The sequence below is a fragment of the Cervus elaphus genome, chromosome 23, assembly GCF_910594005.1.
Source record: "Cervus elaphus chromosome 23, mCerEla1.1, whole genome shotgun sequence".
Lineage (NCBI taxonomy): Eukaryota > Metazoa > Chordata > Mammalia > Artiodactyla > Cervidae > Cervus > Cervus elaphus.
The window spans coordinates 9,584,984-9,611,261 of NC_057837.1; positions in this window are offsets into that span (position 1 = coordinate 9,584,984).

Here is a 26,278-nt window from a genome sequence, read left to right on the forward strand (position 1 = left end):
GAAATTTGAGCCCCACATCAGACTCCCCAACCCAGGGGTCCAGCAACGGGAAGCCAAGCCCGCAGAGCATTTAACGCTGAAGGCCACTGGGGCTTAATTGCAGGAGCCCCACAAGACTGGGGGGAACAGAGGCTTCTCTTGTAGAAAGTGCACATAAAATCCCACACGCACTGGGCCCCAGGGCAACAGACCTTCATGCTGATCTTGGAGAGTCTCCTGGAGAATGCGGGGGTGAGGGGAGTGGGTGTGGTGCATGGCTGTGGCTCACTCTGGGAACGTGAACTCTGGTGGCAGATACCCTGAGGAACACTCAGCTACATTAACCCTGCTACTGGATGCAAATATCTTGGCTCTTTAGCGCGGAGACCTGGCACCACCCAACAGCGCCCAGGCAACAGTGCTGGGACTTCTTGGGCCAAACAACTAACTGGACAGGAAGGCCACCCACCGTCTGCAGACAGGCTGTCTAAAGACTGAAGAGCCACACCTGCCTCTGGACACACCCCTAGATATGGCCCAGCCAACCAGAGGTCCAGGACCCAGCTCTGCCCACCAGCAGGCAGGCACTGGCCCCTCCCACCAGGGAGCCCACATAAGCCTCTGGTTCAACCTCTCCCACCAGGAAGCAGAGACCAGAAGCAAGAAGACTATAATCCTGCAACACAAGCCAGACCCTGCCCTGGGACCAGCTAGTCCCTGGCTCTTTCACCGGCAGGAAAACACAACCTTCAGGACACCTCAGATCCCATACCCAACTGTATCAGGAACCGGGCCCTCCCACCGTCAACAATCTGAAATGAGCTTTGGGATCCTTGGGCCCTGCAAGCCAGACTGGTATCAGCCAGACTGATTCCAGCAGGAATCAGCTCTTCCTGCTAATAGTCAGCCACTAACCCCAGGACCTGGCTTCACCTGCCATTGCTGACTCTGCCCACCAGTGAGCCAGCCACTAGCCCCAGGGCCCCCTAAGGAACCCACAGCGAGCCACCTCATGACCAGGCTCCGCTAAACAGCAGACAGCAGCATCTACACAATGCAGGGCCTGGCAACCAACTGGACTAAAGGCCAACCAAGCCCACCAGCCCACCCACATAGTCCGCCTGCCACAACAGAAGGACCCCCTGCAGCCTCTTAAGGGAAACCCCTAGAGTGTATAGATTGGGTGGTGACAGGGGCGTGTCCTGATAGGATGGCATAGGATACCTCCTACAGAGAGCACTTCTCCAAGGCTGAGATAGGGATCTAACCTACCATATACATAAAAATACAAACAGCAACTTAGACAAAATAAGGTGGCACAGGAAACATGTTCTGGACGAAGGAGCAAGGTAAAAGCCCGGTAGAGGAACTAAGTGAAGACAGGCAGCCTATCTGAGAAAGAGTTCAGGATGATGATCATAAAGAAGATCAAAGAACTCGGGAGGGGAAAGGTTCCCAGATGATGTGAACGCACACTGAAGTCTGAGAAGCACCACCTCATACATCCTGTATCCCTAGCAAAGAGCTTGGAACATAAGAGCCACCTGATCAGTTCTAAAAGAAAATATTAATAAAAATGTCTATTCTACTTCTCATGGTTTTAGAGAATAAAATGAGAATTTATAATAAGATTCTTGGTAAATAGCTTTTCAGTACATGGTATTAATATTAACTGATATAAAAGAAGTTCATTGGGTCATTTTTCCAAAATGTTTAATAAGTGCCTGCTATTTGCCCAGTACAGCTTTAGGCACAAAAGATTATAGTGAATAGGGAAGACCCAGCCTCTAAAGTCTAATGGGAAAGACAGATATTAAAAACACAATTTACATACATAATTAATTAATAACACAATTGGGATGAATGCTCAAAAAGGGAGGACACAGTGTGTGAGTATATATTGTGTTCACTTCTCTTCGATAAGTGGGTTTCACCTCAAGTTCCATTTGATGAATATACCAGGGAAAACCAGTGATTAGAATCAAGGGACCTAGAATGATGTAGAGATAAGCCTTTGACTTAGGGGACATTCCTGGTGGTCCAGTGGCTGAGATTCTGAGCTCCCAATGCAGAGGGCCCGGGTTTGATCCCTCGTCAAGGAACTAGACCCCACATGCCACAACTAAGAGTCTGCATGCTGCAACTGAATATCCAGCATGCTGCAACTAAGACCTGGTGCAGCCAAATAAATAAAAGATAAATGAATAAATATTTTTTTTTAAAAAGACTGACTTATGAGGGGGAACTGGAGGCAGGTGGTTCAAAGGTACAAGCTTCTAGTTAGGAGATAATAAGACAGTCGTATATGATCTGGTTTGAAAGATAGGACAGAGTCACTGAAGATTTTCAACATTAATGTTCATCTGAATCACCTCAGCATCTTGTTAAACCATTGAGTCACAGTTAAGTAGGATAAGGGTAGTAGTCTAGGGACCTCATTAGTCTAGGGACTGCATTTTGAGTAGCAAATCTGAGGCTTTGCAGGAGGATGCTATAGTTGAGACCAGAAGGATAATTAATAGGTGGCCATGTTAAAAATAGATAGGATGTCTGTTCTGACTTGCCTGGGTCTGAGGGGTTTCCTGGGATGTTGTGACCAAACTGTGCCCATTGGCCTCCTAGTAGAAAGAGAGCTAGAAGGATGAGGAACGTAAGCCAAATGTTCATGAAACCCTTGAGGTAAGAAGAACATGCTATGTTACAGAAAAGGAAGACACCATTGAGACTGGGAAGATGCAGGAAAGAGTCTTATGAGTGTCCTGTAAGCTTGGGTAAAGCAAGCTTTGTATATCATCACCTTTCTGAGCACTCCACCTGCAGCTGAGACCTGATACATCCCCAGCTGGATCCTTCATGGAAGCCTCAATGTGGTAGCCCCTATCTACCACAAGGGGCTCTTGTCTGAGTATCTGAAATACGGCCAGTGCAACTGAGGAACTTTTAAATGTGTTTTATCTTAATTGTAAATGTAATAGCCACATGTGGCCTGTGGCTACCATATTGGACAGCACAAGTGCAGAGAATGGACTGACTGGAGCCAGGCAAAAGTAGATATTAGCGTATGGTAGAGTAACTCCTTCAGGAGAGGAGTCATGTTGGCTTAAACAATGTGATGGCAGCAAGAAAGAGAGCAAAATATAATGTCTGACTCAGAAAATATAAGAAATAAGGAGCAAGAGAGAGAGAAGAGAAAGTTAAGGATAATTCCTAGGTATCTTCTTTGAACAACTGGATACATGGCAGGGCCATGTATTGTGGAGAATCAGGTTTGGGGATAGCGTGAGGGAGAGATGCTGAATCTGAAATGTCTGTGAAACATTCAACAGAGAGACAGAGGAGGAAGTTGCGTGCAGGTAGGGATCTCAGACGAGAGGTGAGGTGGTGTTTGTTCTACTCAACATGGTCATCCTAACTTCAGCCTGCTGGTTCAAACTGGAATCCCATCTTCAGACAGAGCCCACTCCTCCTTGGTTGGGGCGTGGAGGGGCAGCATGTGACACAGGTGGGCCGGGTTTCGATAACTGTGGTGATTGGCCTATGGGTGGCCATCCAACTCAAACACAAGTGCTCAGAGCTCTCCCTTGACTTCTTAACTTGGGACCAAAAAGAAAAAAGAACAAACAGATGCTCAGTGATTCCCAGGCCAGGAGCTATTGGTAGCCATGTTTTGACCATTTGGAAAAGTTGATGTGGGCTAACTAAGTGGGCACACAGAGAGAAGCAGAAGCAAACTGAAGAGAAAGACAGATGTGGAGGCTCCTTAGCATGGTCTAAGAACTACAACATAACTGTAACCTATTCTTGACCCAGTTAATTAATCAACCCAACGTGTGGGTATTTCCTTCTCATGAGGCGCCATGCTGCTTTGGGAGAGTCCTAGGAAGGCATAGACCTTTTCCTAAAAGAACCCACTGTCTAGTTTGGGGAACAAAAATTGTGATAAGAGCTTAATAGCAGTAAAACTGGAAGATGCTACAACAGAGGGCAGTCCTGAAGACATAATGTAGTCTTTACATTACTTTTTACTTCATTTTCACATCCAGTGAGTTGTCAAAATCTATTGACTCTGGGGGAAAACATCTGTTAAATCCATTTCTCTCATAAAGCCTATAAAAATCTGTCAATAGCTTTAAAAGAATGTTATCACAGTGAAAAATAAAACCAAACATTTTTAAATACCCAAATTATCAAGTAAGATTAATAGAAAATGCCATTAAGTAAATAAAGAAATAAGCAAGTCTAGGATTGCTAGTAAATTAGGTCTTTCCTACTTAGATTAATCTCTTTCAACTCAAGGTCTTTACATTTCATGGTAATTAATCAAAAGCTTAGTTTGCATTAACATTTTTATAGAAATAAGTCACCAGGTTAAAACCCTCCAGTGGCTCCCATCACATTTAAGCAAAAATATTCAAATTCTTTGTAACAGCCTTTAACTCACTTCATCATTTGTTCTTGCCTTTTCTGCTCCCTCATTTCCCACCCCCTTCCCAAGCTCACCCGGACTCTCCCTCCTCCACCTACACTGGCCATACTCATGTTTCTAGAATGACCTCTTCACTCACTGGAATATTGTTTCCACAGATATTTTCTGTTCTTGGCTTAAAAAGACAACTTTCCTCTCAACCCATCTCTCTCCATTAAACAACCTTGATTGGATTCCCTCTGCGTATATTTCCTATTTCTGTATGTGTTCATTGTTCATTTTCTGTCTTTATAACAAGACTATAATCCCCACAAGGACTGAAACCATGGCTCTCTTTCACCTATCATGGTAGACTCTCCAAGCAATAGAGAAAGGGCGTGAGGCCAAAGCTTTTATCCTCAGATGTCTCTCATATTTTGTAGGGGAAAAGCTAACTTCCTGGAAGACTGCCTTCCTGCCTTATTGGCTCAAAATGGATCACATGTTTACTTCTGGGCCAATCACCAGCAAAGAAAAGTGAGATGGTTGTGACTGGATCAATTCTAACTCATTCCTGGGGAGCAGCCAGTCTTCCTGGAAATCAAGGGGTTGCCACTCACAACCTGAAAACAAACTTGGAATTCTATTAGCAGGAGAAAAGGGGATATGGCTGATAGATAGGTAAATATCAGTGTCTGTTATCATGCCTGCCATTTCATTGCCCAAGCTGAAGTCATATCACTGGGAGACCATGAAGAATACCTTTTCATGTCACACAGGACCACACCTATTGTTTTGCATTTTTTAATTCACCCACTCATTTGTTCATTCATTCTCACAAACACCTTTGGAGCGCCTGTATAAAAATCTAGGGATATAAAGAATCAAACAGTTCTTATTTTAGGAGATGGCAGTCTATTGTATCAATAAACAGTTTTATAAACAGTTATAATAGCATATGTTAAGTGCTTTAGCAGCAGGAAGTGAAAACTGCATTTAGACATGGGAAGAGTTACTAAATCTGCAAATAGGGGAAATTCAACAAACATTTGAATGAATAATGGGTGATTAAATGACAAAAGAACTAAATGGATTACACATGCACTAAGAAAACTTAAACTAGCACTTCATGTTAATGTCTATATTCTACAGGGGGATGAAATGTACAGACACATGCCTAGATCCATGTCAACACAACTTTTATTTTTTTAAACCTTGGTGAAGATAAAAGGGAGAGTCTGGGACAGAAGCTAGAGCATTGCTTGATTAATTAAATTCAAGTTTTGGTTACCTCAGGTGACCTAACTAGAAAAGAGTTCTCAAAGGAAAGAAATTACTCTCTGTAGTATTTTCTTTTAAAGCAATGTTTTCTTAAACTTTGAATGGATGTAACAATATCTCCCCAAAAACAATTTTCCAGGAGATGATATTTATAATAATTATGAAAGACCCTCCTAGCAAAATGCTGTAACAGCATTGATTCCTCCACACTTCTCACATTTCATTAATACACCATATTAATAAAGGGCAAAAATCACATAACAGATGCAGAAAAAAGCATTTGACAAAATCCTACATCCTTTCATGATTTAAAAAGCTCTCAATGAACTGGAAATGGAAAGGGACTTTCTCAACCTGATAACAGGCATCTACAAAAAAAACAGCTAACATCATACCTAGTGATTTTATGTTAGAAAATGACATTACAGTAAAAAGACTGAGTACTTTCTCCCTACAATCAAGAAGGAGACAAGGATCTCTGCTCTTGCCACCTCTGTTCAACATCGTACTACAATTTCTAGCCAGGGAAATTGGGAATGGAAATTATATAAAAGACAATCAGATTGAAAAGGAAAACATAAAACTTCCTCTATGTGCGGAAGATACGACCTTATATATAGCAAATCTTTAAAAAAAAATCTATAAAAATAGGACTAATAAATGAGTTTAGCAAGACTGTAGGACATAAGAACCACATTAAAAAGTCAATGGTATTTCTACACAATAACAGTAAACAAACTGAAATGATATTAAGAAAACAATGATATTTATAACATCAAAATAATAAAATATTTGGCAATAAGTTTAACAAAACAAGTACAAAGTGTATGCTCTGAAAACTGTAAAACATTCTTTAAAAAAATGAAAGACCCAAGTAAGTAGGACACCGCATGTCCACAGATTGAAAGATAACATTGTCAAGTGGGCGATATAACCCAAACTGATCTAAAAATTCAACTCATTCCCTATTAAAATCTCAGTTGGCTTCTTTGAAGAAATTGATAAGCCGTTTCTAAAATTCCCATGGAAATTAAAGGATAGCCAAAATAATCTCGCAAAAGAAGAAAAAAATTTTACAAATCTACAATAGTCAAAAAACAGTGTAGTACCGGCATAAGGGCAAACTTCTGGATGAATGGAACAGAATTGAGAGTTCAGAAGTAAATCCGTAAAGCTATAGTCAATTGATTTTCAACAAGGGTGCCAAGACCATTCAGTGGAGAAAGAATAGTCTTTTCAACAAATGGTACTGAGAACTAGATAGCCACATGCAAAAAAAGAACCACAAAAGGGGAAAAAAAAGCAAACTGAACGCCTCCCTCGTTTCACATTGAAAAAAATAAACTCAAAATGTATCAGAGTTCACCTATAAGAATTCAAATATAAAAGTCTTAGAAGAATACACAGGTATGAATCTTCATGACTCTGGGTTAGGGAATACTTTCTCAGATATGAACCTCAAAGAACAAATCACAAAAGAACTAGTAGATAAACTGGATTTTATCAAAATTAAAATTTGCACTTCAGAGGACACCATGAAAAAAAAGACAGGACAACCCATGAAATGGGTGGAGAATACACAAAAATAAACTCAAAATGGATTAAAGATCTAAATGTAAGACCAGAAACTATAAAACTCCTAGAGGAGAACATAGGCAAAACACTCTCTGACATAAGTCACAGCAAGATCCTCTAAGACCCATCTCCCAGAATATTGGAAATAAAAGCAAAAGTAAACAAATGGGACCTAATGAAACTTAAAAGCTTTTGCACAACAAAGGAAACTATAAGCAAGGTGAAAAGACAGCCTTCAGAATGGGAGAAAATCATAGCAAACAAAGAAACAAAGGATTAATCTCAAAAATATACAAGCAACTCCTGCAGCTCAATTCCAGAAAAATAAATGACCTAATAAAAAAATGGGCCAAAGAACTAAACAGACATTTCTCCAAAGAAGACATACAGATGGCTAACACACACATGAAAAGATGCTCAACATCACTCATTATTAGAGAAATGCAAATCAAAACCACAATGAGGTACCATTACACGCCAGTCAGGATGGCTGCTATCCAGAAGTCTACAAGCAATAAATGCTGGAGAGGGTGTGGAGAAAAGGGAACCCTCTTACACTGTTGGTGGGAATGCAAACTAGTACAGCCACTATGGAGAACAGTGTGGAGACTCCTTAAAAAGCTGGAAATAGAACTGCCATATGACCCAGCAATCCCGCTCCTGGGCATACACACCGAGGAAACCAGATCTGAAAGAGACACGTGTACCCCAATGTTCATCGCAGCACTGTTTATAATAGCCAGGACATGGAAGGAACCTAGATGTCCATCAGCAGACGAATGGATAAGAAAGCTATGGTACATATACACAATTGAATATTACTCAGCCATTAAAAAGAATTCATTTGAATCAGTTCTAATGAGATGGATGAAACTGGAACCTATTATACAGAGTGAAGTTAGCCAGAAAGATAAAAGCATATATATGGAATTTAAAAAGATGGTAACGATAACCCTATATGCAGGACAGAAAAAGAGACACAGATGTACTCTGTGGGAGAAGGCGAGGGTGGGATGATCTGACAGAATAGCATTGAAACAAGTATACTACCAAGTGTGAAAGAGATCGCCAGTCCAGGTTGGATGCATGAGACAAGTGCTCGGGGCTGGTGCACTGGGAAGACCCAGAGGGATGGGATGGGGAGGGAGGTGGGAGGGGGATCAGGATGGGGAACACATGTAAATCCATGGCTGATTCATGTCAATGTATGGCAAAAACCACTACAATATTGTAAAGTAATTAGCCTCCAACTAATAAAAATAAATGAAAAAAAAAAAGAAATGGGGGGGAGGGAGATAATTTCAAACCATATATCTGATAAGAAATTGTACCCAGAATACACAAAAGACTCATAATTCAATGATAAAAGACAAATACTCAATTTTAAAATGGGCAAAGGATTTGAATAACATTCTCCCAAGAAGATATACAGCAGGGCTATAAGTACATGAAAAAAGTTCAGCATCATTAACTCTTAAGAAAATGCAAAAAACAGACTCAAAAGGCCATATATTACATGATTCCATTTATATGAAGTGTCCAGAAGAGGTAAATCTGCAGAAACAGAAAGTAGATTCATGGTTGCCTGGGGTTGGGGAGATGTTGAAGTGAGATAGTAATAATTTCTAATTGGTATGGGTTTTGTTTATGGAATGATGAATGTGTTCTGAATAGACAGTGGTGATGTTGGCACAATTTTGTGAATACACTAAAAATCACTGAGTTGTAGTCTTTAAATAAGTGAATTGTGTGATATTTAAATTTTATTTCAATAATGCTGTCTTGTTTATTTTAGGAAAGATAGATAAGTGTGTTTCCTATAGTCCATGCAGAACTTGTTGACAAACACAAGTTAAAAGCCATATAGACAAAATCTACCCTGTGAGGCAGTCAACAAGATTTGGATGTTAGGGACTTTTCTTTTTTTAACAACGAAAAGCCACCACTTGAGAAAAGCCCAACCGATGGACTGTTCATTGCAGTTTTCGGTAGCAAGAAATGATTTGGACCTGAATGTGCAAACTTCAACCCCAACTTGGAAATCCTGTCTCTTTCGATTTTTATACCCAACTTCTTGATTTGCATTCAGCCTGAAACACCACACTTCACAAGGATGCCTCAGTCTGCAGCCTCACCGCCAGCACATATACACCAAGGCTGCTCCGTCTGCTGTTCTTGACCTCCTCCTCAGTCCTGACCTGCCACCAGCTGCCCCAGGCCCAGCCCGCTCTCTGCCTGGCCCTCTTGCCTCTCCAGGGAAAGCCACCTTCAAGTTCTTCCAAGTTCTCCTTCTAAAACCCATAGTCACCTGTGTAGTTTCCTTCCTGTGCAATAATTATACTGTATTCATACCCTGATTTGACATTTACATAGAAAAATGCAATTATAGCATCCTGAAAGGCGGAAATAACAGGCTGATGATATTTGAGGAGGAAAAAAATCAGTTGCAAGATGTGCTTCGGCTAAATCTCTCATAAGAGTGTTCCTAAATGCTGTTAGGTGCTTATTTCCTTCACCTAAATATTAAACCTTGCCCAACTTAAAGCATTAAGTTTTAAAAACTCCTGTTAGGAGAACTCACACTGATCCACTTAGAACCTTACAAAGAAAAGTGTTTCATTGGAGGTACAAGATGAGAAGAAGCCTAAGAAAGTTCTTTATAAACTCATTCATCCAAAAAAAAAAAAAAACCACAAAGTACTGATTAGTAGAATATGATTTACATTTTCCACATTTTAAATTAGGAACACAGGGAACAGAATGTACTGTTGATTCATTTCCATTTGTCATCACCTGCTGGCTGGAAACTTCTCAGAATTTCAATAATGATCTTCTATTCTATCTAACTACCAATAGATACTATTTCTTGAGTATTTAATGAATGTCAGCACTGTGCTAAGTGCTTAACACACATTATCAAGTAATAGAGACCTCGGTTCAGATTGTGATTCCACAACCTGCTAATTGTACGACGTTGATCTTCAAGCCCAGATTCTCCATCATTTCTAAACTAAATGCTCTATGAAGGTAAAATGTTACTATAACTTTGCTTACCATGAGGCTTTCATCTCTACTCTGTTTGAGAGAGATGAAACCTGTCCTGATTTTGCAGGAGACCTTTGGACATCAAGGTACTATCATTAAAGGTCTACGTGACGTTGAGGATCTGAGTCCTTGGGTGTCAGGCTGGGGCCCCCAAATTTTCGACAGACCAGATACACCAATGTTATTTTCCCTAGAAGCCCTTCCCAGCATTATTCTTCCTCACCAGGACGTTTTGTTTTTCTCTAGCCAATCATCATTTTGGATGCAGCTCAGTCCAAGGGCAGCTTTAATTAATGAGCCAGGTTTCTGGCATTGATAAGAATTCCAGGTGAAGGTTGAGTGTGGAGGGCAGTTTTCATTAAATAAGCTAAATGTGGTTGCAATTTGAAATGATATCGTCTATCACTTGCTGAGCTGCTGTTCTATGACAACAGAAGTGACGGTCTTCCAAATTCAAAAACAACAGTAAAAAGTCTGTATGGGGAGAGGTGTTTACTTGTAGCCCAGCTGTTAAAATTCAACAATGCCTCTGCTTGTTTGCCAGGGTGGAACCAACTGACATCCGTTCGGATGGTCTGTGAAGGACCGCTCCAGACCTCAGTGGCCCTGATGCTCATTCTGGGACTCCTGATCTGTTGTCATGACAACCAGCTATCAGCCATTTTGGGTGATGCTCTACATTCTAAAAACCTAATAGAATCATAACAACATTTAAAACTTTTATTTTCATTTCCATGCATTTAAGTTTATTATTTTTATTATTTCATAGCATTTGTAGTGTTACATGCAGCTTTCATTGTTTTAGAAAGATTAATTCTATAGAGCTTTTATGGTTTTCTTTTTTTTTTTTTTAACCCATCCCTATCTACATGTCACACCAGAGTGGTAATATTTATTATAATCTACGTTGACACATCATTACCACCCAGAGTCTATAGTTTACATTAGACCTACGTTAGGGCTCACTCTTCATGTTGTACATTCTATGGGCTTGGACAAATGTATAATGAATGACATTATCCACCATGGTAACATCATACAGAATAGTGTCTCTGACCTAGAAATCCTCTGTACTCATCCGTTTATCCATCCATCCCTCCCTCTGAACCCCTGGCAACCACTGATCTTTTCACTGTCACCATAGTTGTGTCTTTTTGGGAATGCCATATAGTTGGAATCATACCTTATGGAGCCTCTTCAGACTAGTTTCTTTCTCTTACTAATTTAGGGTTCCTCTGTGTCTTTTTATGGCTTCCCAGCTCATTTTAGTGCTGGATAATATTCCATTGTCTGAATGTACCACAGTTTACTTATCCATTCACCAACTGAAGGACACCTTGGTTGCTTCCGAGTTTTGGCAATTAAGAATAAAGCTGCCATAAACATCTGTGTGGAGGCTTTTGTATGGACATAAATTTGCCACTCCTTTGGTTAAATAGCAAGGAGTACAACTTCTGTATCATATGGTAAGAATATGTTTAGTTTTGTGATAAATTTCCAAACTGTCTTCCAGAGTGGCCAAGTCATTTTGCATTCCCACCAGCAATGAATGAGAGTTCCTGCTGCCCCAAATCCTCACCAGCATTTACTGTTATCACTGCTCTGGAGTGACCATTCTAACAGGTAGGTAGTGATAATTCACTACTGTCTTTTTTTTTTTTTTAGTATAATCGCTTTATAATTTGTGTTAGTTTCTGCTGTACAGTGAAGTGAATCAGCCATGTGCATATATATATCCCCTCCCTCTTGGACCCCCCCTCTGTCATACAGAGTAAAGTCAGAAAGAGAAAAACAAGTATCATATATTAATGCATATATGTGGAATCTAGAAAAATGGTACAGGTGTATCTATTTCTAGGGCAGAGATAGAGACTTAGACATGGACTTGTGGGACATGGTCACTGTTGTCTTAATTTGCAATTCCTTGATGATATATGATGCGGCGTACCTTTACATATACTTCTTTATCATCTATATATCTTCTTTGGAGGGAGCATATTATTTTCTATTTCTATTATTTATACTTTACAAGTGATTTATTTACACAGATCCAAATACTGACATCCTAAAATCCCAATGAGTGAACCCACAGGCACCAAATAAGCGAACTGCCAGAGAAATGATCCTATCTTTTAACAGAAGGACAACCAGCCTCTCAGCATGGGAATCAAGCTTCAACATTAGCACCAATACTGGCACTTCCGAGTCAGTTATTAGATATTGAATTGAAAAAGCAATAGACAGCAAGGCAGCAGAATTGTGCATGTGACAAGATACTCCATGTTATAGGAAAAACACTTCGGGTTTTCTCCTTCCTAGACTTGCCACAATATGCAACCAAAGAAACTCAACACACCAGCATGAAACCACAGCAGCCCAGGCACATGGCAGGAAGCAGCGGCTATGGTGGGGGCTCTTGACTAGGTGGAAGGTGAAAGGCACTGTTTGGGCCCAACCCTAAGCCAAGGCATGGCTTAGTGAGAGCAGGTCTTATGTCCAACGGGTCTTGCAGATCTTGCATGTCTTGCGGCCCCTGTCTGCAAGCTCTGATTGGAGGGGAAAACCTTGCTGTCCCCTCCTGGCCCTGCCAGAGACATCTGGCCATTCCTACTCCTAGTTGTTAAAAGCAGAGGTTTTCAAAGCAGTAGTGCAAGCACCAACTCCATCACCAACTACAGGTTGTGTTCACCAACTATAGGGGAGGAAGGTCCTCATCCTTCTGACCTTTCATCTTTGAATGAATGACCTACTCAAGAGGCAAAGTCCCACTGGGAGTACCTAGTTGGCTGGATGGCCCTAAGCCCTGTGCTCAGCTCTGGCTGCTATGATGATGAGAGCACCAATATCATCCTTTTTTTTTTTATCCCCTTTCATTTTCTTTCTTAGTGAAAAACGGACTCTCCCTCTTGCCGATGAAGGATTCCCCCAAAATTAGGAAATAGGCTCAGAACAGGGCAGACTGTAAATGACAAACATGTTGACCATACCTTCTTCTTCCTTGAAAATACCAGTTCTGTCCCCTTTTCAAGATCTTGGCTCTGAAATCCCCCCCCCCCCCCCCCCCGCCAGTTGCTCTTCCCCATCGTAAGGTGGCTAGTTCCTTCTCATGCTTCAGGTTTCAGCTCCCCCGACCACATCGAAGGCCCATTGTTCAGCACTTCTCCCTTTCTTTCCTGACTCTCACCCCTCTGTGAAGATGACCCTGAACACCAGGCTTCCCCTTGTCGTATCCTGCTTGCTCCACTGGGATGTCATCCACGAGAACAGAGATGTGGGCTAGCCCCTGCTCAGTCCTTTTCTCGGTGTAGACCCCCATGACTATAACAATAAATGCTTGGGAAGAACAAATAGAATTAAGGCCCTCAAAACTCTAATATTCTTTTTCTTTTTTAAAAGATTTTAGGGGTTTCCTTGATGGCCCAGTGGCTAAGACTCCATGCTCCCAATGCCGAGGGGCCCAGGTTCAATCCCTGTCAGGGAACTAGATCCCACATGCCACAACTAAAGATCCTATGAGCTGCAACTAAATAAGTATTAAATAAATATATAAATATTTAAAAAAAAAAAAAAAAGATTTTAAATGTGGGTTGTTTTTAAAGTCTTTGTTGAATTTATTACAATATTGTTTCTGTTTTTTTGTTTGTTTGTTTGTTTGTTTGTTTTTGCTATGAGGCACATGGGTTCTTAGCCCCCAAACCAGGGATCGAATCCACACCCCGTGCACTGAAAGGCAAAGTCTTAACCACTGGACTGCCAGGGACTATGCTTTTACCCCATTTAGTACACATATATCTGCCTCCATTCTTTGGCACCTACACTCTCGTTTAACACGCTGACTTAACATCTGGCTCCAGCCACCAACTGGATATTCCAGCTGTTTTCTTGGACTTCTCCATCCATCATCATTCCTTTGCATGATCTCCACTCCACCCACCAGCCCCAACTTTTTCAAGCATTTCAGTCTCATCTCAGTTTTGAGAGGTGGGGAATGGGGTGAGGAGGAAGGAAAGGGGGGCATTTGAGGAGGGGGGAAATTCTCCCCTCTACCCCCTTGATTTTCTGTGACTGGCCCAATAGAAAAATTGAAACAAGACAATGAACAGGAGAAAAAGAAACAAATTTAATTCATATGCACAGAGGTCTCATAGGAATAGGACTTAAGAAGTGGCCAAAACAGGCAGCTTTTATACCTTTTAGAGTAAGGAACAATAAATTTGTGAAGAATTGATGGAAGAAAGAAATATGGGCTTTGAGTGGGTTAATTAGTGAAAAATCTAAAAGCAGTGTTTAGGCTTGGGGTATTCGATTAAAGAGGAATTCTCTGCCCAGCTTCCCTACCTCTGGTGATAAAGGCATCCTTCTACCACCAGATGCAAGGACTGCACCTTTCAGAGGTGTTTTATTTCCTGCCTTCAGGGAGACTGAGAAGAGGGTCAGATTGTCTCTCTTGCATCAGCCATTTCTCAAGTGACTTTATTCAAAATAATCAGTACACACTTGAGGCACATTTTGGGGTGGCATGCTCTGGACCTCAACAGTGACTAGCTTCGAGAAAAGGACACTCTGATGAGTAGGACAATTCGGTCGATTCACTCGGGGATAGAGATATGAGAAAGCACTGGACATTTCTTGGGGGTTGCAGCAGGACCCTTTAAGAAAAAGGACCAGGCGGAGAACCGTGAATGGGGATAAAAGGGATCTGGAAGTCACTCTTCCTTCTGGAGTCTGATCCCAGGCTGGATAGCTGGGATTTGGAATTCAAAACACAATGCAGTGAGTATTTTTAAGCTTCTGTTTACTTAAAACCAGCATGGTGCTGGCCACTGCAAGGATCTGAATACAAAGACAAAAGCAACACCCTCTAAAGTCCCCTCAAGGCTCTCCATCACAGCATCTCCTGGGAGAACTCAGGGCTCTGTGTGTTCATGCCGCACCAAAGTGTTCCAAACATTTGGGCTAACGTTAAGGTAATGGGAAAAAAAAAATCACAACATGACATGCCCTTTCTTGCCTGTGGCTAAAATAATAATAGCTCAGATTCATTGAGCCCTTAAAGAGCATTGATCTAAATGTGTTTCATGCTTCACTTCATCAAATTCTCATAAACCATTTGAGGTCTTATTGTTATTAGCAGTGTTTACAAGATGAGGAGACTAAAGTCTGGGCACATTCTGAAGGTCGCACAGCTGGCATTGGGTGAAACCGGGGTAGTTCCTCTTCAGTGGCCTCAGAGCCAATACCTGCCAGTACTTCTCCACTTCCCTGTCTCTTTTTATCAAAGTCATGCTGATTCTGAGGCTCTGCTCATATAAGACTTCCTTAATGAAGTCAGAACTGACCTCTCTTTTCTCTGTCCTTCTAAACCAACTCCTTTCTACCACTGTTGAGCCTAGAGCTAATGCTGCCTTTTATGACAATTTGTTAGTTTACTGAGTAGTTAGATATGCAGGAGGCTTACAGTCAAGGGTTCAAGTCCAGCTCCATCCAGTACAAACTATGTGGCCATTACTTACAAGCTGTCCTAGGAAAATGCACTAACATGTACCTTGGAAGATGCGCATCTCCCAGGAAGCCTAGATCTGTTTTCTAATTGTCCATGTGCTGCCATAGTCAGGCATGTCTCCAATCAAGTAAGCATGGAGTAAATTGGAGGGAGGGTCACTGGAAAAGCCAGGCTTGCCCTGGCCTTCTCTATCTTTGGAAGTTACATAATCTCACTCACTGAGCAGATGCTTCAAGCAAGCTGGCTGGAGATGCATTTTAAGTGAAACCTCTTTTTATATGTATTTGGATGAAAAGAGAGCTTTAATTACAAGATTTAAAGCCAATTAAAAAAAAATCAAGCCATATCCTAACCTGCAGGAAAAGCAATTCGGCACAGAGAGAAGCAGGATGAACCCAGAAAAAGAGGGAGGAACCAATCAGACCATCATGAATGGGATGCAAGACACGTGTTTGAGAGATTGATGACCAGCACCTGTAAACAGTCCCAGCTGTGAGGGAAGCATCTTCACACTTATTTTCTCTCAAGATCAAGTTTGCTATAGTTTGCATTTTTTTATATTAGCTCTGGAGTCTTAAAAGAATTGTGCCCTAATCTGTGTTGCAACAACTTTCCTATTAATCCCAACTGAAGGAGAAGAGGATCGTGTTTCCAGCTTACATGGAATTTATGCATTTCAAAAACCATGCTTATGTTCCGCTCCTGTTGTTCAGCTTTATTTTTTTGAAGGGAATTCTTACTGCAGGAATACAGGCTAAGCTGTGTTCTTGCCTTCGCTCCTTTATACCCTTTGCCCAAAATGCAAGGTCAAGAGGCAGCATTTAGAGACACCATCCTACACAGTCTATTTTGGGGCTCTCTTCCCTGATGATAGATCGTTTCAGTCACCACAACTCAGAGACATTCGCCTGGTACCCTTGATAAGGTGACACGTGTCACAAGAACTGAGAAGCCATCCCTTCTATGTGATCCCAAGATCTCCAGCTATTCTTTATCTCAAAGAAGACTGATGAGAACCAGCTTCTTCAAATGCAAATAAGAACTTCCTTTGTCAATCTGGAAAGATGTATTTTTGCAAACACGGGGTATTCTTCTCTCCCGCACCCCCCACCCCACCTCACTGCCAAGGACAAAACAAAGAGGCAAGAACTTGGACGGGTATTATAGAGCAATTTAGGCTGCATGTTGGATAAATCTTCAGTGAATCAACGCCATTTAACCAGCTGAGGACTGATTCAAAGCAGAGGTCAGACGGGGCTCTTCCAGGGACAGAATGGCACCCGCCAAATTCAGCTGAGACAGAGTCCGCGTCGGTTGCCAAGAATCTTCTGGCTGGTAGCCAAAGTCAAGAGTTTCAACGACAAAAGGGCTGAAGGAGAAAACATGGGGAGCAGAAGGTGGGTAGGTGGGTGGGAGGAGACATACTAGCCCTCCCTCTGCAGACCGCTGTTCTTTTATGACACGTCCTTCATCCCTTTTCATCTTCCCTCCACACCCATTGCTCCTGGGAACACCAATTTGGGATAAGAGCATTTTGAAATCCCAAGGGAAAATCTGAGGGAGGAGAACAGATTGAAAACACAATCCCACAATGTTCCAGCTAAAGAGAAACCTTGGAGAAGAGAAACGTCCATGAAGATTTTAAGTCATCTGCCTTGGAAGATGCAACAGAACCCACCCCTACTCTGACTCTGATACCAACTATTTAGCAAAATCTATTAGGCCACTGCTGCTTTTGTGAGAACAGAGCCTCCAGGGAAACCAAAAGTGTAACGAGGTCCGGACCCAGAGAACATACACCGACACTGTGGGCAGCCGACCGCAGGGTGTGCCCCGCTAAGGCAATTAAGAGATTGTTACTCTCATTAAAGGCAGCTCGCCAAGTCAGAATAGAAGCCACCTGCTACTCCTGCATGCAGACAGCTCCTTCCGAGACTTTTCTCTCTTTCTCTCCCTCTTTTTCATACTTCTAGGCTCATAATACCAAGAAGCAACAGAACAGATTCATGAAACCAATCACACAGGTGAACCGCCCATCAGGGCCACCATCCAAATCAGAGGGCTTGACTTTCTAAATCCAAATTAAATCACCTCACACATTTCTTAAGGTTGAAGTCACTATAGAGACAGAACGTTGCTGAAGTTGAGCCTGACAGTGTCAGAGGGTCAGACTCACTGCTTCATCCTCTGAACCCCAGAGAGAGAAGGCAGGCCACTGGAAGAACCTGGCAGGATGATCTCACTGGGCGATGTAATAAAAGCTGAAGGGGCAGGACTGCTTTATAAGACTTTTGATTAAATTCAGTGGTGCTAAACAGACTGAGGTGCTTTCATAAGCAAAGGCATGGGTGAGTAAGAACTGCCTTTTCTGAATTTAGCTCCTAAAAAAAAAAAAAAAAAAAAAAATCCCGTCTTGGATTTTCTAAGCCGCTATATTGAAGCAAATTCCCATCACACCTATCGCGGCATTTGATCCTCATGAGATCCTGCCCTTTTCTCTCGCACCAATAAGTGGTTCTTCCACACCAAGAGTTTGTCGGAGGACGAAGGAGAAACAGCTGGAGTTATCTGTGGGACTGTCTATGGCGATAGAATTTACGAGTCAATGCCCAGTTCCCTGCTACAAGTTGCCTGTGAGACCCAGTCTGTTTTTTAAACTGTTTCTTTAGGTCAATTTCATTTTGTTAAGGTCTTTATTTTCAGCCATCAGTAATGGTTGCAATGGAACAGACCAGTTGTATAGCTGATTTAATTTGGTTGTTTGAAGCAATAGTCCTCTACCTTGGCTCATACTGGAATCATCTAGAGAGTTTTCAAAGAAATACTGATGCCTGGGTCACACTTCCAGAGGTTCTGATTTAATTGGTCTGGGGTATGTCTTGGGCATGGGGAGTTTTTAAATCTCTCCAGGTGGTTTTAATGTGCAGTCAAGGTTAAAATCCACTGGCATAGAGAAACAGCAATGGTTCTTGAATTTAGCACACCTCAGACATGCCTAGCAGGCTTGATAAAACACAGACTGCAAGATTGCATCCCAGAGTTTCTGATTCAATGGTGCAGGTGAGGCCCCAGTTCTAACTAGTTTCTCAGCAATGTTGCTACTCTGGCCTGATTACCACCCTTTGAGAACCACTTATAACATTAGTGCAAACACTTTTCCCATCATGTTGATCTGGCTCTGATGAGATGCCTCAAGAAACCAACACCCAATAAGACAACATCCAGTGGAAAGAGAATCTTTCTGTTGCTCAGACCCCAAAGTTCTTAGTTCTGAGCCTCATTCGTATGTATTTCAAGAGAGTACCAGACTTTGGCAATGAGCCTGGAACTAGATCTAGTTTCTACTGTAGTTTCTGGTGTTGCTTCTCTCATTTAAGTGTCCTCCTAACCCCTGGAAGGCACTTGACTGACTCCCCCTGTTCTCCAGCTTCATGGAGACGGCTAGCTCTAACTCAAGACCCAGGCAGAAAGTCCCTCTAGACTCTACAAGCTTGTAGCTTGAGTGTGTGTGTGTGTCCATCTACGAAATTACTATGTCTCTGGGGCCCAAGAAGAGGGCAATTCTAGAACCTGTCTGACTGGCAAGAGCATCACAAGTAAAGAGTATCCCCTGAGCTGCCCAGATCTGCCCATGCAGTGGAAGAGGTAGGATGAGCCATGGTCCCCACTGATCACATTCAAGATACTCTGAGAAGCATCCAGAAGCAGATCTGATGCTTTAAGTTCCCCAGGAATAAACCTTAAGAGATCTCAGACAACTGGGAGTGGTGGAGGCCCAAGTGAGGAATCCCTGCGTTCCTATATATTCTTTGTTACTTTGGACATTTCAAACAATGGATTTACAAAAATCTAAAGGATATGATTTTTAACTTTGCTTTTCCCCCGAGCTGAGGAAGGTAGCCCTGCCAGCTGCATGTACATGAGACAGGAGCAGGCCTTCCATTAACATTCTTCTTCCTGAACAATAACCATAAAACACTTGCAAACCATACCTGTGAAATCTCATTGACCTACTTAGAATGGCAAGGTAGATGATTTATTTGATGCAAATCCTGTTGTACATTTAGAAGAGGAAGCAAAGGCACAGAAAGCTCACAAGATTAATTTAGTGCTAGAGTTCAGGCAGAAGTTCCTGGTTCCGTTCCAGGCTGAGAGGCACAGGAGTTGGGGGGAGGGATCTCAAGGGACCGCCTTGGAGGCCAGAGTGAGGTAGACACGTGAAGCCCTTCCCCCAGGCTAGCCTGAGACCTCTCTTTAGGTCTATGTATACCCCATGCTGGGGCTTCCCTCATAGCTCAGTTGATAAAGAATCTGCCTGCAATGCAGGAGACCCCAGTTCAATTTCTGGGTCGGGAAGATCCACTGGCGAAGGGATAGGCTACCCACTCCAGCATTCTTGGGCTTCTCTTGTGGCTCAGCTGGTAAAGAATCCACCTGCAATGTGGGAGACCTGGGTTCAATCTCTGGGTTGGGAAGATCCCCTGGAGAAGGGAAAGGCTACCCATTCCAGTATTCTGGCCTGGAGAATTCCATGGACTGTAGTCCATGGGGTCGCAAAGAGTCAGACACAACTGAGCGACTTTCATTTCACTTTTCACTTTCATATCCCATGCTTCTGTCTAAGATGTATTTCAGAGATTTTTCGATGGAACATCCAAAACCCCATACTTGCAAACTGCATGTCACCTCCTCAGAGGCCGTGTTCTGAAGATGGAGAGTATTGAATGAGCGCCTCCAAGACAGTGCCCCATGGGCCCAATTTCATTTGAAAAAGCTGATGATTCAGACTTCAGTGTGCATTAGACTCCCTCAGGTTTGTTAGAACACAGCTTGCCAGGTCTTATCTGCCAGGTTTCTGACTCAGTAGGGCTAGGGTACAGCCTAGGAATCTGCATTTCTAACAATTTCCCAGGTGATCCTGCTGCTATGGGTCTGGGGACCACTCTCTGAAAACCACTACAACAAGACGGGTCCTCAGCCCTGGCTCTGTATCTGAATCACCCAAGAGTATTTTAACAACTGTAAATACCAGGATCACCCAGACCAACTAAATCAGTCTTTCTGAAGGTGAAGTCATGTTTTTAAAGTGGTGCCCAGGAGCAGCCAAGGTTGAGAACCTCTGCCTTAAGGAAAACCCCATGTAGAAGGACGAGGTATCCAAACCCTAGGTCAGGAGGTCTCAAAATGCAGTCCCGAATCACCAGTATCACCATCAGCATCGCCTGGCACCTTGTTAGCATGACAGATGCTTAGATCCTTAGACCTACAGAATCAGAAGCCCTCAAAGCAGGGCCCAGGGATCTGTTTTAACAAACTCCAGGCAAATCTGCGCTTCTCAGGTGGCTCAGTACTAAAGAATCCGCCTGCCACTGCAGGAGATATGGGTTCAATCTCTGGGTCAGGAAGGTCCCCTGGAGAAGGAAATGGCAACTCACTCCAGGATTCTTGCCTAGGAAGTGCCATGGACAGAGGAGACTGGTAGGCTACAGTCCATGGGATTACAAAAGAGTCAGACACTACTTAGTGAATAAAAACCACCACCACCAGGGAAATCTGGGGTTTGGTAAAGTTTGAGAAACTACTACTCTAAGTCCTTGGCGTCCCACACCCGATGACCCCTGGAAGTTGGACTAGAGAGCAGTAACTGAGGCAGGGCCCACAGCCGGCTACCGGCACCAGCTGCTCAGAGAGTGGCTGAGCTGGAGGAGGCACAAGAAAGGAGACCATTCATCAGGCTGTCAGTGAGGTGCCCTAGCATGCTGCTACCATCCTTTCAGGGACATCTGGCTTCTAAGCTCTGTAAGCTAAGTTCTGCAAGTGACTTTGTAATGCGGTTCCCCCTTGAACACGCAGATGCAGGTCTAGCTTCAGGCAAAATTGGGAGGGAGCTAACACCAAGCCTGATATTCGCTCTCTGCCCTTTCTGACCACCCCCCACCCCATGTTTCATCCACTACCACTAATCCTCCAAGGAGGTTTCTGCCATGGCCTTTGCTGCTATTAAGTGACCGCTCAAAGTGACTAATTACACTTGAAAGTGTCATGATCTTCCAAGGATATACTCATTCCAACAAGGACAATGGGATGAACCCCGCTAAACAAGCAGAATGTGTCTTCAAAGATGGGGCATTGGGTTCTTGACTCCTATCTCTAGTAGGGAAATAGATCATCTCATTCGGATGTTTACCTCCTGAGTGCATCTCTCTCTGTCCCCTCTTGTCTTCTGCGTCCTAAATATAAGCAGTATGGTACACTAGTGGAAGCTGCCTTTGTGCCTCTGGAATCCAGGCTTGCCTCGTGATTTCCTTCAGCTAATGGGACGTTAGAAATCATGATGCAGAGATTTGAATAACCCTTGAGCATTTGGGCAGTTTTCTTGCTGAGACTACCATGTAAACGAGTCCAAGCTGGTGGTTTCCCCATGTGGAGGGGGACCAATGCGCTCTAGCTGTGAGTGAGCCGTCCTAAATCACCCAGTCAGCTAATTTATCAAATGACCCCAAAACAGCACACCCAGAGGAGTCAAGCTGGTCCAGACAGAAGAACCACCCAAGTGAGCCCCAAATTGGTGAACTAAATAAACTGCTGTTGTTCAGAACCACTAATATTTGGGTTGCTTTATGCAGCAAAAGCTAAAAACTGACACACCTGGTTACATTAAAATTGTTTTCACTGCATCTAAAGATTACCTGAAAAGAGAAATCATCTCAGAAGTGCTTCCTCTTCTGCAGTACCTTCCCTGACCATCTCCCCCCACATACCCTCCATTGCTAAGTTGCTGATCCCTTGTATATTTTCCTGTAGGACATGTCTGTGTCTGCCTAATACCCACCACTATAATTTTCACTTCTGCTTCTGTGCCTGCCCTTGACCCTTGATCTTAGGGCCAGCAACCCTGTCCCAGATGCCTTTGTATTTCAAGCTCCTTATGCATTTCTTTGCATTACGCTGAACTGAACAAAATGGGATACTTGATTGAGGGGGAATGAGGGGGAGAAAGTTGCCAGCAGTGGTTTGCTTTTCTCATGGGCTGAAGCATCCAATCTTCCCACAGGACAACCCACACCCATCAAGCTCCCAAACTGATGTTTATCTGGCCCAGGACCCTTCAGAACATGGAAGTCTTTGTCTTGTGAGCCAGAGACTACCTGTCTCCTTCACTTCATGAGAGTTTATATAGGGGGGAAGAAAAAGTTTTATTCAAATATCCCAAAGACTTCTAGTTTGCACTATTTTCCTCATTTTACCACCCATGATGGGATAGGAAGAGATTCTACTAACCCATATTAACAGCACAAATCCAAGATGACTAATTCAACTCCTTTCTCCAAACACCTATTTCCCCCAGTCACAGGGAAAATCTGGAAATAACTAATGATTTAAAAAAAAAAAAAAGCTTGCTTATCCAGTTGACATTCGGGCCCAATGTTATGCTCTGAGATATATATGCATCATTTTTCCCATTCCTTACAACTCTTTTTTTTTTTAAACTTTTGGGTCATACCCCACAGCATGTGAAGTCTTAGTTCCCTGGTCAGGGATTGAACCTGCACCCCCAGAACTCCATTGGAAAGTGGAGTCTTAAGCACTGGACCACTGAGGAAGTCCTCCAGTCCTTGCAACTCTTGAAGTTATTACAATCCCCATTCAACAGATGAGGGTTCGAGACCCAGAGATGACAAGATTGATGCCCAGGTAGATGACCCAGATTTTTCTGATTCCAAAATGATATTGTGAACATCACAGTGATGCTGAAATGTGTGCTATCTATGCTACATAGCTAGCGTTCTGATGCCTTATTTCTCTCACCCACCCATGGAGTTGACTCACTTTGTAGAGGAGAAACCACCACAGGAGTGTTGCTTTGCCAAAGGCCCCCCGGGCAAAGGAAGGCGACAGTCCCTGATCGGGCAAGCTTGCATCCGGGTTTGGCCTGTTACGAAGACGGGCTGCCTGAAGTGGCCTTGGCAAGGCTGCCACCTGAGTGCATCGTTAGCAGAAAGGGTCGATGGGCAGTGGCAGGCGGGCAGACAGGGACAGCAAAGAAGAAGATTAAAATAATTACAGCTCTAATTGATCAGCTCTGCTCAAGAGGAGATTAAAAGGGGAAAGGCATATTGAAGAAGGCACTCGCCGTCCGCCCTGGGCCGGATTCCATCTGCCGCTGTAGCCGGACCACCTTCCCTCCCTCCTGGCCCTCGTTCAGTCCAGCAGCTCCCACGGCAGAGCCCCGGCCACAGCCCCCGGGAAAGTCATTCTTGGTGGAAAGCATCAGGTCAGGCCCCCACAGAGAGCTGCTTCCATAAACAGCAGGGGGGACGCAGCTCTGAGGAGTAACCAGTGGCCTCCCGTTGGCAGCCCCCCCCCCCCGCCCCGCCCCGGCTTCGGGTTGCCAACAGCATGTGGATAGCGGAGCAGGAGGTGCCAGGACTCAGGGCAGCCCGGGGCAGTGGACTGGCGTGGCAAAGACAAGCCTGTGCCTTGTCTTCCAATAACCAGCAGATGCAGCCGGGCTCCAAGAGCACCAGCCCCAGTCTCAGCTCAGCATCCTTCCTGCTCAGCTTCTCCTGGCTTCTCGTCGTGTGGGAGCAGGGCCAGGGAGCCATTTTGCCTCATCCCTGGCACTCTTCCGGGGGCACTGGAGAAGATGGGCAAGAGCAGGGACTGGGGCCAGGGAGGAAATGAGAGGGCACATTAGGAGTGAGCGGCAGCAGCCCCAGCATTTGCCAAGTCCATCTGTTTGCAGAGGACCCGAGCAAGGTCAAGAGCACCAGATGGGAGCACGGAGCAGGAAAACCTTCCAGCTGCCTTTCCCACATGGACGGCAGGCAGTCTCGAGGAAGGCGAGTTGGATGGAATCCTCATACCTGACATCTGGGCTCACTTCTTACTTGTGATGTGATACAAAAGAGGACCAGAAACCTCAAGGCTCACCTTCTGTTACAGAAACTGCAGCAGGAATCTGTGCAGGGCTCAAAAGAGGGCATAGTGGGTCGGGAGGTCAGGGGAAGGTAATCACTGACCCCCCTCCGAGGACCGTGGAAACTGAGGAAAACCAAAATACTCTTCTCTCCTCACTGCCAAGGTTAAGCCAGTGCTTCTCAAACTGAAATGTTCATACCAGTCACGTGGATCTTAAAATGTGGATTATGACTCAGATGGTCTGGGGTGGGGCCTGAGATTCTGGATTTCAACCAGTTCTCAGGTGATGCTGACCCTGCTGGCCCATGGATCACTGTTTGAGTAGTAAAAATCCAGGCTTTTTTAGGGACTTCCCTAGTGGTTCAGTCAGTAAAGGATCCGCCTGCAATGCAGGAGACCCGGGTTCGATCCCTGGGTTGGGAAGATCCCCTGGAAAAGGAAACAGTAACCCACTCCAGTATTCTTGCCTGAGCAATCCCATGGAGAGAGGAGCCTGGTAATCTACAGTCCATGGGGTTGCAAGCGTCAGACATGACTTAGTAACTAAACAGCCACCAACACTTGTGGTCCAGTGGATAAGACTTGTGTTCCTAATGCAGAGGGAATTAGTTTGATCCCTCGTAGGGGAACTAAGATCCCACATACTGCAAGGCATGACCTAATAAAGTATTTTTTTTAATCTAAGCTATTTTAGAAACAGACACCTTGGTGGAATCAAAGCACTGTTTTTAAAAACAGAAATATGATGTGATGAAAATTCTGCTGGTTTTAAAGATGGAATGGGGCTATGAGCCAAGGAATGTGGTTGGAATCTAAAATTTGGAAAAGCAAAGCACTTCACTAATGCTGGCTTGGGACTGGAGATCACAGCTGGACATACGGCTACAGTGACCTTCCTGTCTCTTTCTCCCTTCTTCCCCATCGACTGAACTGAGGATAGCTGCCCCTGTAGAGCAGAGGCACAGCAAAAGAAAATGCAAACCACAGAGCTGGCCTGGCAGGAGCAGACCTTGTTTGGTCTGCTGTATCCGTCAGGAGAGGTGAGGTGATGCTGTAGTAACAAGCAACCCACAGTCCCAGTGGCTTAAGGAACAGATGTTGCTTTATCACTCACATGAGACCTGCTGTGGATATGGGTAACTCTGGGAAATTTCAGGATATCAAGTTGGCTTCTACCTTCTGGCACCGCCACATCAACCTGAGATCCTGCGCTTTCCATGACACGGGGAGTGGGCTGGGAGCCAAGCACCACTGTGGAATGCTTTCACCTAGAAGTGACACAGGTCACTTCTGCTCATATTGCTTTGGCCAAAGCAAGTCGCAGAGGGAAGAGCAGGTGAGAAAGAGGAAAGAGGGAAGAAGGAGAGCACTTGCATCTGGGGGAGCCTGGAGGGGAGGTCCCAGCTTGCAGTCCTCCAGAACAGTTTGTTTTGAGGATGAATCATGGTTTTATAAGAGGCACTTTTTATAAACTGATATTGTATTTTTACACTTTGCATGTTCTAATGTAATCGTCTCCTCTTGGGTGACCTAGGATAGCTTTTGTATTTGGGGTTTCTCACATGCTT